We start from the raw sequence: 11080 nt of genomic DNA, 5'->3' as shown, positions 1-11080 counted from the left end.
AGGCCCTCTTCTCTTCCTCTTTATTGTAGCATAAGGTCTAAGGATAGTTGGTTTGGGGGAATGGAAGTGTGGAATGGAGTGAGGAGTGATGGAAATGGAAAGATGGTTTTTGGATTCTAAGGGAGACTCAAGGCTAAGAGAGAAAGGGATGTGTTTGTGGTGTGTTGTGTATGAAAATGAGATGTCCATGAATGAATGAATGCAAGGGTATTTATAGGAGTAGTGGAGGGAACATATGGCTATGTCATTTGTAGGTGAAGTAGGTGGATGTTGTAGGTGAAGTAGGTGGATGTTGTAGGTGAAGTGGATGTTGTAGGTGAAGTAGGTGGATGTTGTAGGTGAAGTAGGTGGATGATATGTTAAGTGATAAGTGATAAGTGATATGATATGTGGTTATGATATGATAAGTGGTTAAGTGGTGATGATAAGTGATAAGTGATTAAGTGATATGATATGTGGTGATGATAAGTGATAAGTGCATGTGGGTTAACTAATGAAGGAAATGCATGTGCAATGACAATGTGTTAGAATGGATGTGTGTTATGCATGGCATGATTGGGATTAGGAAAGGTTTAAATGTCCTAAAACTAAAGAGAACAAGGTTCCAACACTTTGGCTCCAATTAGGTCTTCAATTTCGTCCAACACTTTGGCTTCAAGCATAAGCTATCCGTCCTTAGCCCAAAAGTGCTCCAAAAGTCTCCAAAATGCATCTTTTTGCTCATTTAGCCCTTTGGACCTACAAACACACGAAAATAGCTTAAAGTACTAAAATAACTAAAGAAACATAACGTAAATGCACGAGAACAAGCCATTTAAGTCGCATGAATATGCTCCTATCAGCAGGCCATTCATGAAGACGGCCCGAACTAAGATAGACGTGTTTAAAGGCTCTTTAACAATGGAATTTGATGGGGAAGTCATTGATTTCAATCTTTCTGAAAGTATTAAATTTCCTAAGGACGATCATTCTTGCTTTTCTATTGATATAATTGATGATTTGGCGCAGGAATTTCTCGATTCTTTGGAGAGGGATACACTTGAAACAACAATTGCACAAGGAATTGGGCAAAAATCTGGTTTTGCCGTGCCTAGAAGTGAAGATGCGGCCGAGATGGTCGCTGCACTTGAGTCATTGCCACAACACTTTGGTAAGCCTTCTAACCCAATTTCAATTTCAGTTTCCACTAATAAGTTGTTACCCTCAGTGATTCAGGCACCCGTACTTGAGCTTAAACCATTGCCCGATCATTTAAAGTACGTCTTCTTGGGAGACAACGAGACATTGCCCGTCATTGTCTCCTCATCACTCACGGCCATAGAGGAGGAGAAGTTGATCCGAGTGTTGAAAGAGCACAAGACGGCCATTGGATGGACTTTGGCCGATATTAGGGGAATTAGCCCGACTACGTGCATGCATCGCATACTTCTAGAGGAGGGGGCTAAACCAACTCGAGAGGTTCAGCGCCGTCTCAACCCTCCAATGATGGAAGTTGTGAAAAATGAGATTATCAAACTTCTTGATTGTGGAGTGATTTATCCGATCTCTGATAGTCGTTGGGTGTCACCGGTGCAATGTGTTCCAAAGAAGTCCGGAGTGACAGTGGTGAAGAATGCTGAGAATGAGCTTGTGCCAACCCGTATCCAAACAGGTTGGCGAGTGTGCATTGATTATAGGAAGCTCAACGCCACCATAAGGAAGGACCACTTCCCTTTGCCGTTCATTGATCAAATGCTTGAAAGGTTAGCCGGTCATTCTTTTTATTGTTTCCTTGATGGTTATTCTGGATATAATCAGATTGTCATAGCGCCGGATGACCAAGAAAAGACAACTTTCACATGCCCCTTTGGTACTTTTGCTTATCGTCGCATGCCTTTTGGTTTATGCAATGCTCCGGCAACGTTTCAAAGGTGTATGGTAAGTATCTTTTCAGATTTTGTGGAAAAGATTATTGAGGTATTTATGGATGATTTCAGTGTGTTTGGTGATTCATTTGATGGTTGTTTGGAAAATCTCACAATGATTTTGAAACGATGTGTAGAAACTAACCTTGTGCTTAATTGGGAAAAATGTCACTTTATGGTTAGACAAGGCATAGTTCTAGGGAATATTGTTTCAGAAAGAGGAATTGAAGTGGATAAATCGAAAATAGATCTTATACGCTACTTACCCTCTCCTACTTCGGTTCGAGAGGTTCGTTCGTTTCTTGGTCATGCAGGATTTTATAGGCGATTTATCAAGGACTTCTCCAAGATCTCAAACCCTCTTTGCCGTCTCCTCCAGAAAGATGTGGCGTTTGACTTCAACAAGGAGTGTGAGAAGGCGTTCAATCACCTCAAAGAAACACTAACTTCGGCCCCTATCATAGTTCCACCGGATTGGAGCCTACATTTCGAGCTTATGTGCGATGCTTCCGATTATGCACTAGGAGCTGTTTTGGGGCAAAGGAAGGAAAAGAGGCCGCATGTTATCTATTATGCCTCTCGGACTTTAAATGATGCACAATTGAATTATTCTACCACTGAAAAAGAACTTCTTGCTGTTGTGTTTGCTTTAGATAAATTCCGTTCTTATTTGCTTGGTACTAAAGTTATTATTTATACTGACCATGCAGCATTGAAGTATTTGTTCACCAAGAAGGAGGCCAAACCACGACTCATTCGTTGGATGCTTCTTCTCCAAGAGTTCGATATCGAAATCCGGGACAAGAAGGGAAGTGAAAACGTGGTGGTTGACCACTTGAGCCGTATGGTGCATGAGGAGGATGCCGTGCCTATCATAGAGACATTCCCAGATGAGCAACTGATGTCCGTCAAGGTAAGTGAACCGTGGTATGCTGATTTTGTGAATTATTTGGTGTCTAAACATGTTCCTAGTGAATTACTTAAACACCAATGTGATAAATTGAAGAAAGAGGCACGGTTTTATGTGTGGGATGACCCGTATTTATGGAAATATTGCCCTGACCAAGTTATACGTAGGTGTGTGCACGATTCTGAGTTTAATGCTATTCTAACCTTTTGTCACACTTATGCTTGTGGGGGACACTTTGGCACTCAAAGAACAGCACTTAAGGTGTTAGAATGTGGTTTCTTTTGGCCTACCATCTTTAGGGATGCTTGAACATTTTGCATGTCTTGTGATAGATGCCAAAGAACGGGCAATATTGGTCCTAAACAACAAATGCCGCAAACCCCCATTTTTAGTGTTGAAATCTTTGATGTTTGGGGTATTGATTTTATGGGTCCCTTTCCTTCGTCACATGGGTTTCTTTATATATTGCTTGCTGTGGACTATGTGTCAAAATGGGTGGAAGCAAAAGCCACCCGAACCAATGATTCTCGAGTGGTTGCAGATTTTGTGAAAACTAACATTTTTGCAAGGTTTGGAATGCCACGAGTGCTAATCAGTGATGGAGGTTCCCATTTTTGTAATCGAACCATCGAGGCGTTGCTCAAGAAATACAATGCCACGCATACGGTGGCGACACCTTATCATCCTCAAACGAGCGGGCAAGCCGAGGTTTCGAATAGGGAAATCAAGCAGATTCTTGAGAAGACCGTGGGGCCTACAAGGAAGGATTGGAGTTTGCGCTTAAACGATGCATTGTGGGCGTATCGCACTGCCTACAAAACCCCCATTGGGATGTCACCTTTTCGGCTCATCTATGGGAAGCCATGCCATCTTCCCGTCGAATTAGAGCATCGTGCACATTGGGCCATCAAAACGTTCAATATGGACCTTGATGCCGCAGGTTTACATAGGAAGCTTTAATTGTGTGAGCTTGATGAAATCCGAAATGAAGCATATGAGAATGCCCGGATTTACAAGGAGAAAACGAAGGCATTCCATGACAAGATGATTCGTGCCAAGACGTTCTCTATTGGGCAGAAAGTGTTGTTGTTCAATTCTCGCCTTCGGTTGTTTCCGGGTAAGTTGCGTTCCAAATGGGTTGGTCCTTTTATTGTCACTAATGTTTTCCCTCATGGTGCAGTGCAAATCAAAAGTTCAAGGACGCAGCAAGAATTCAAAGTGAATGGGCATCGATTGAAGCCCTATTACGAGATGTTTGAGGAGCATGTCGTGGAGGAGGTACCCCTCCATGCCGTGGAACCTAGTCAAGCTTAAACGGAGGTACCGTCCGGCTGGAAGACGTTAAAGCAAGCGCTTCTTGGGAGGCAACCCATGTGTTGAAACACGAGAAGAAGGAACTTTCACTCCAAACCCAGATTTGCGTCCCTAACCTATCTCTTTATTGCTATTACTTTGCCAATTGTGTTATGTTTGCTAGTTGTGTTAGTTGATTGTTTTTGTGTTAATCTAAGTTTGAAACATTGAGGACAATGTTTGGTTTAAGTGTGGGGGGGTAAACAAGCTGTTTTTGCATGAAATTCGTGGGATTTTATCACCTATCACTTCACATGTTGTTTCTCACCGTTTTAAAGTGTTTTTAGTGTGTTTTGATGTGTTTTAGTGTCATATAACAGAAAACCTTAGAAAAATTCGAAAAAGTTTGAAAAATACCAAAAAGAGTCGTTTTTGAGTCATTTTTTGTGTTTTAGGGTACCTTCCAACACAATGATGAGGATTTGGTTTTAAATTACATGACTATTATAGAATGTTGTAAACATGGCTGGAAGTTGATTTATGCTTTGGTTTATGCTTGGTTATGGTTATAGCTTATGAATTCACATGCAATTACAAAGAGAAAATCTGTTTTTGTAACATGCTTGAACGAAGGAACTTAAACTAAAACTACATCCTTGTGAGACTTGAGCCTATAACGTTCTTTGGAGAGTATAATTCTGTGATTTCTTGTTTTCTAAAGTCGTTGCATGATCTCATCATTCTTTGCTTGGTTGCTACTTGGAATGCATTTCATTATAGTTCCAAATACTAGAACTCATGCCCAATTCATTCAAAGCATGATATTGATTGCATAACATACAATAAGATGAAGTTGTTAGTCAAACCAAAGCCAAAAAGCCTATCCCTTTTCACATGTATTGTAGGATTACCCCTTTTTAGCCTTTTCAAGCTTATTTTCTTTGTTAACCACATTATCCTCACCTAGCTTAGATTAGGACTTTCCATACCCTTGTTCTTAAAGGATAGTGAAGCATGACTTAGAATGAACTCCTTTTGATCAATATATTGCAGAAAATAAGTGTGGGGGAAGATAATAGGGCACGGCCAAAGAATGAAATAAAGAAAAAAAAAAAAAAATTCGTGGAAAAATAAAATGAAATTAGAAAAGTGTAGAAAAGAAAGAAAAAGAGTTGAAAAATAAGTGAGAATGATCTCACAAGTATTGGTTATTGAAGGAAGGGTCCAAAAGAGTGAATTTGACCCTAATTGTGCATGAATCTTCCCTTGTGTTTAAAAGTTGATTTCTGCCATTAAAAGTGAGTTTAGGTGTCAATTTCATTACTTTGCTTCCTATTGCTTTAAGAACCTTTGTTTTACTTTACCTTTCTTTGTTAAACCATTACCCTTAGCCCCGTTACAACCCTCAACTTCTATCTTGATGTTATGTGTTCAATTTGTGGAGTTTGAATTTGGTATGAGCATATGGAATCACTGGTTCTCATTCTAAGTAGTAGCATTCCATTCATGAGATCATATTCATGTCATTGTCGTAAATCTAGAAAATGCTTTCTTTGATATAACATATGTGAGTGTTAGAATTCATATTTACATCAATCTCCTCACATATACCTAGTGTAGGGTGTGGAGTTAGAAAATCTGTGTGAAAATTGAGTGCATTCTAGTAAGGAATTGAGGGAATTCTCTAAGGCATGTTACTACATTCAAAATGATGTTTTAATTGATTAAATGTGAAATAATAAGTGGTAACTATGATTAAGTGTTTGTTGAAGTGTAAAGTAAGCTAAATGTTGTGGGAATGATGTTCTATATTGTGTCATGTTCGTTTGAAATCCCTGAGATACATGTTGGAAGGTTTAGAATGTGTTTTGGTTTGTTTTTAGTTTCTTTCGTTTTGTTTTGCTCGAGGACTAGCAAAAGCTAAGTGTGGGGGAATTTGATAGGAGCATATTTATGCGACTTAATTGGCTTGTTCTCGTGCATTTACGTTGTGTTTCTTTAGTTATTTTAGTTCTTTATGCCATTTTCGTGTGTTTCTAGGTTCATATGGCTAAGGAAGCAAATAGGTGCATTTTGGAGTATTTTGGAGCAAAATTGGGCTTGGAATGGATAGCTTATGTTTGGAGCCAAGGTGTTGGACGAAATTGAGGCACTTTAGGACACAAAACAATGGCCCTAGCCCAATTACATAACCTTGCCATGGCTTATTCCTTCTCCCCTTCCCTTGCCATGCAAACCACCCTATTTTAGGCCCATTCTATGTACTTAAACCTTAGCCCTTTAACCTTGCAGCCATATCCCCTCTTTTATCCACATGCATTCATAATCATTCATAATCATTCACCACCAATTCAGCCACATGCACTCTGATAGGAGCATATTCATGCGACTTAAATGGCTTGTTCTCGTACATTTACGTTATGTTTCTTTAGTTATTTTAGTTCTTTATGCTTCTTTTGTGTGTTTTCAGGTTCTAAGGGCTTAGGGAGCAAGAAAGTGCATTTTGAGGCTATTTGGAGCATTTTTGGGCATGGATTGGATAGCTTATCCATGGAGCCAAAGTTTGGACGAATTTGAAGGCCTTATATTCACTTTGGACATAAAACAAAGGGCCTAGCTCATTCTCTCTTAAACCAACCCCAAGGCCATGCATTTCCTTCCAATTCCAAAACCCACAATCACTTCAAAGGCCATGCAAATCCATATTCAACACCTTAAACTACAACCATGCATCATTACACCACCTTCTCCATCTTTATTCCACATATAATTCACCCTAGCTATCACATTCACACACATGCAAATCATGCACTCACATTTCCTAGCCATGCATCACTTTAACCCACATTCACACACATGCAATTACACACACCATCTTCCCCTTTACAAAACACCATCAAAGCCGTGCTTCCCCCTTTGTTCCCACCAAATACATGCACCCAAACAAAGCCAACCTAGCTAACCCTACATGCATTTCTTTATTCACTCTTCATCACATGCATTTTCACCACCATTCGCACACACATGCATCCTGAAAACCTTGTGCTGTGTATCCCCTTCAACTTTCCAGCTTCCCACTCATTCAATTAAGCCACCATTCATTCTTTATTCCACATACACTCATCATCACACACCCTAGCTATCATTCACATGCATTCACATGCATCACAACCCCAAAACCATCAAGAAAACACCCTTGCCGTGGCCTTCACTCACACTTCCAGCTTTCCACCTTGCATTTCCAGATTATTCTTCATCATTTCAGCCACATTTCTAACCCACTTGCACTTTAATCATTCAATCACCCCATTCACACACCTTTTCTCCAACCTTTGCCGTGGCATTCATTCCCATTTCCATGCATTCACATGCCTTTCCAGCTTTCCACCTAGCTTTCCACCTCACAACCACCAGAAATCAACTCAATGCCGTGGCCTTCATTCCCATTTTCAGCACACACATGCAATTCCAACATAAAAAACTGTCAATACCGTGGGATCCTTGTGCTTTCCAGCTTTCCTAGCTGTTTTCCACCACATTTCAGCACATGCATGCTTAAACAAACAGCCATTTGCACCTCCATTTCTCCTATAAAAGCCCTTGCATTCCCATTACCAAAGGATCTCATTTTTTTTCATACACAACACACCACATTCACTCTCCACCTTCTTTAGCCGTGAGTCCCCCTTCCCCATCAATCCATTCTTCCATCTCCAACCACTCCCTACTCCATTCCACATACATCTAAAGCCCTTAACATCTCCTTAGACCTTGTGCCACAACGAAGAGGAAGAGAAGAGTGCCTAAACGTTCATACAATTCAAGTTTGAGTTGTTGGAATGTTTGGGTGTTTCTTTGATTTCAAAGTTATAATTTAATTCTCTTTGTTTTGTACGTATGAGGAATGGAAGATAAGAGTGCCTAAACGTTCATACAATTCAAGTTTGAGTTGTTGGAATGTTTAGGTGTTTCTTTGATTTCAAAGTTATGAGGAACTAAACCCCCTTTAGCTAGGGGGTGATTCGAAACTATGTTTATATTTGCAATATGAATTGATTAACTGTCGTTGGAATTTCATAAGTTGTGGATTCAATTTGTTTAACCGTTTGATTGATAACTTATTTATGAATGTTTATTAAGAATGCGCGCTTAATTTTTATGCATAAATATGACGCTAGAATATAAGTGAATTTCACCTAATCGTTATGAACTTATATTCACAAGTAGTGGAGGTTGCTTATAAGCAATCGTGTTAAACTAATTCTTGGCCTAAGTTTCATGCGTATTCCATAGTAACGAATGCCTCGTCAATACTTATAGTTTTCATAATGCTTAATGATCTTTGATTGTATCTTTATTGTGCTTTTCACGTAAAGGACTTTTGGAGAATGTGGTGAATTGCGTTGCGCTAACCATCCAATTCATTGACTTAAGGAGAACTTGACGGTTAATTTAAGCGGACCTAATTAACTCGGGGTGTTGAGTTTCACAACTTATCGAAAGACCAACTGAGAATCAATATTGTCGAGCATGACACCCATAAATGTCGATGGGAACATTCTGATGATGAAGGCTTTTCCATTCTCTCTTGTGGAAAAGGCTAAGGATTGGCTTTATGAATTGGCACCCGGGACCGTTACTTCTTGGGAGAGCATGAAGAGAGCCTTCTTGGAGAAGTTCTTCCCTACTTCAAAAGTCATTCTCTTGAGGAAGAAAATTAGCGGAATCCAACAAAGTCAAGGAGAATCTTTTCCGGCATACTACGAGCGTTTTAAAACCCTTGTTGCATCATGTCCTCAACATCAAATGAAGGAGGAGCTTCTCCTTCAATACTTCTATGAGGGCCTTCTTCCCATTGAAAGGCAAATGCTCGATGCTTCGGCGGGAGGTGCATTGGTGGACAAAACACCTATGGCAGCCAATACCCTAATTGCAAACCGTGCTCTAAATGCACAACAATATGAAGGTGTTGGACAAAGAGAAGGGCCACGACAACAAAGTGTGAATGAGGTAAGTGCAATTTCTGATATTCAGTCACAATTGGCTAATCTTACTTCTCTCGTGTCTCAGGTTGTCAAGGGGTCAAAATCACAAGAAAACCAAGTGTGTGGCGTGTGTACAATGCAAGGGTATCCATCCGAGACATGCCCTCAATTAATAGAGAATGGGGGATGGGAATCTGCCAATGCCATAGGCTATGGGAATCAAAACCAACCGAGGAACGATCCATATTCTAACACATATAATCCAGGTTGGAGAGACCACCCAAATTTCAGATGGAGAGATGCACAACAACCTGCCCAACAATCTGCACCACAAAGGGGATTTCAACAAAACCCACCTGGATTCCCGCAACCATACCAATCCAACCAACCACCATCGTCCCAAAACAACTTAGGTTCGTCTTTTGATAATTCTCAAGTTATTCAATTGCTAACTACATTGGCGCAGGGGCAAGAAAAACAAACAAAGGACATGCACAATTACGCCAATGAGGTGCAGAATCAAGCTCAAGAGGTGAAGGAGTTGAAGAGACAACTGGGACAAAGGGCTGAATTCATGGGGCAATTTAATAGAGAACAAGGCAAGTTACCAAGTTCAACGCAAGTGACTCCGAAAGGAGGATTCGAATCTGCAAACGCCATAAGTTTGAGAAGTGGTAAGGAGGTCGGAACCACCCCAAGGCCGTCCAAAACAAGTCAAGAAGAGGACATGTTGCTACAAGAAGAGGAGGAACAAGCAAAGAAGGCCACGACAAGGGTGAAAGAAACTTTGCCGCAACCCCTTATTGTGCCAAAACCGTCCAACACGCCTAAGGTAAGTCCAAATTTGACTTTGTCAAGTTCTATTCCACTAAACGTGCCCTTTCCTAGCAGGTTTAGGCAATCAAAGAAGGAGGAGAGTGAAAAGGACATTCTGGAAACCTTTAGGAAAGTTCAAGTCAACATTCCGCTCCTTGATGCAATCAAGCAAGTCCCTAAGTATGCCAAGTTCTTAAAAGAGCTTTGCACAACGAGGAAGAGGATTTCAAACAAGGAGGTGGTCCAGGTAAGTGAGAATGTGTCTGCAGTGCTACAAAGGAAACTACCACCTAAATGCAAAGATCCAGGTAACTTTACAATCCCTTGTATTATTGGTCAAACTAAGTTCGAACATGCTATGTTAGACTTAGGAGCTTCAATTAACGTCATGCCATACTCTATTTATGCCTCAATGAACCTTAGTGAATTGAAAAATGATGGTGTGATTATTCAGTTGGCCGATAGATCTAATGCCTATCCAAAGGGCGTATTGGAAGATGTCTTAGTGCAGGTGAATAATTTGATCTTCCCAGCGGATTTCTACGTGCTTGACATGGAGGATTCACCCCATTCCACCCCATTGCCGATTTTATTAGGAAGGCCCTTCATGAAGACAGCCCGCACCAAGATAGATGTGTTTAAAGGAACGTTAACGATGGAATTTGATGGGGAAGTCATTGATTTCAATCTTTCTGAAAGCATTAAATTTCCTAAGGACGATCATTCTTGTTTTTCTATTGATATAATTGATGATTTGGCGCAGGAATTTCTCGATTCTTTGGAGAGGGATACACTTGAAACAACAATTGCACAAGGAATTGGGCAAAAATCTGGTTTTGCCGTGCCTAGAAGTGAAGATGAGGCCGAGATGGTCGCTGCACTTGAGTCATTGCCACAACACTTTGGTAAGCCTTCTAACCCAATTTCAATTTCAGTTTCCACTAATAAGTTGTTACCCTCAGTGATTCAGGCACCCGTACTTGAGCTTAAACCGTTGCCCGATCATTTAAAGTACGTCTTCTTGGGAGACAACGAGACATTGCCCGTCATTGTCTCCTCATCACTCAGGGCCATAGAGGAGGAGAAGTTGATTCGAGTGTTGAAAGAGCACAAGACGACCATTGGATGGACTTTGGCCGATATTAGGGGAATTAGCCCGACTACGTGCATGC

The sequence above is a fragment of the Pyrus communis genome, chromosome 10 (assembly GCF_963583255.1).
Source record: "Pyrus communis chromosome 10, drPyrComm1.1, whole genome shotgun sequence".
NCBI lineage: Eukaryota > Viridiplantae > Streptophyta > Magnoliopsida > Rosales > Rosaceae > Pyrus > Pyrus communis.
This window is presented reverse-complemented; position numbering follows the sequence as displayed.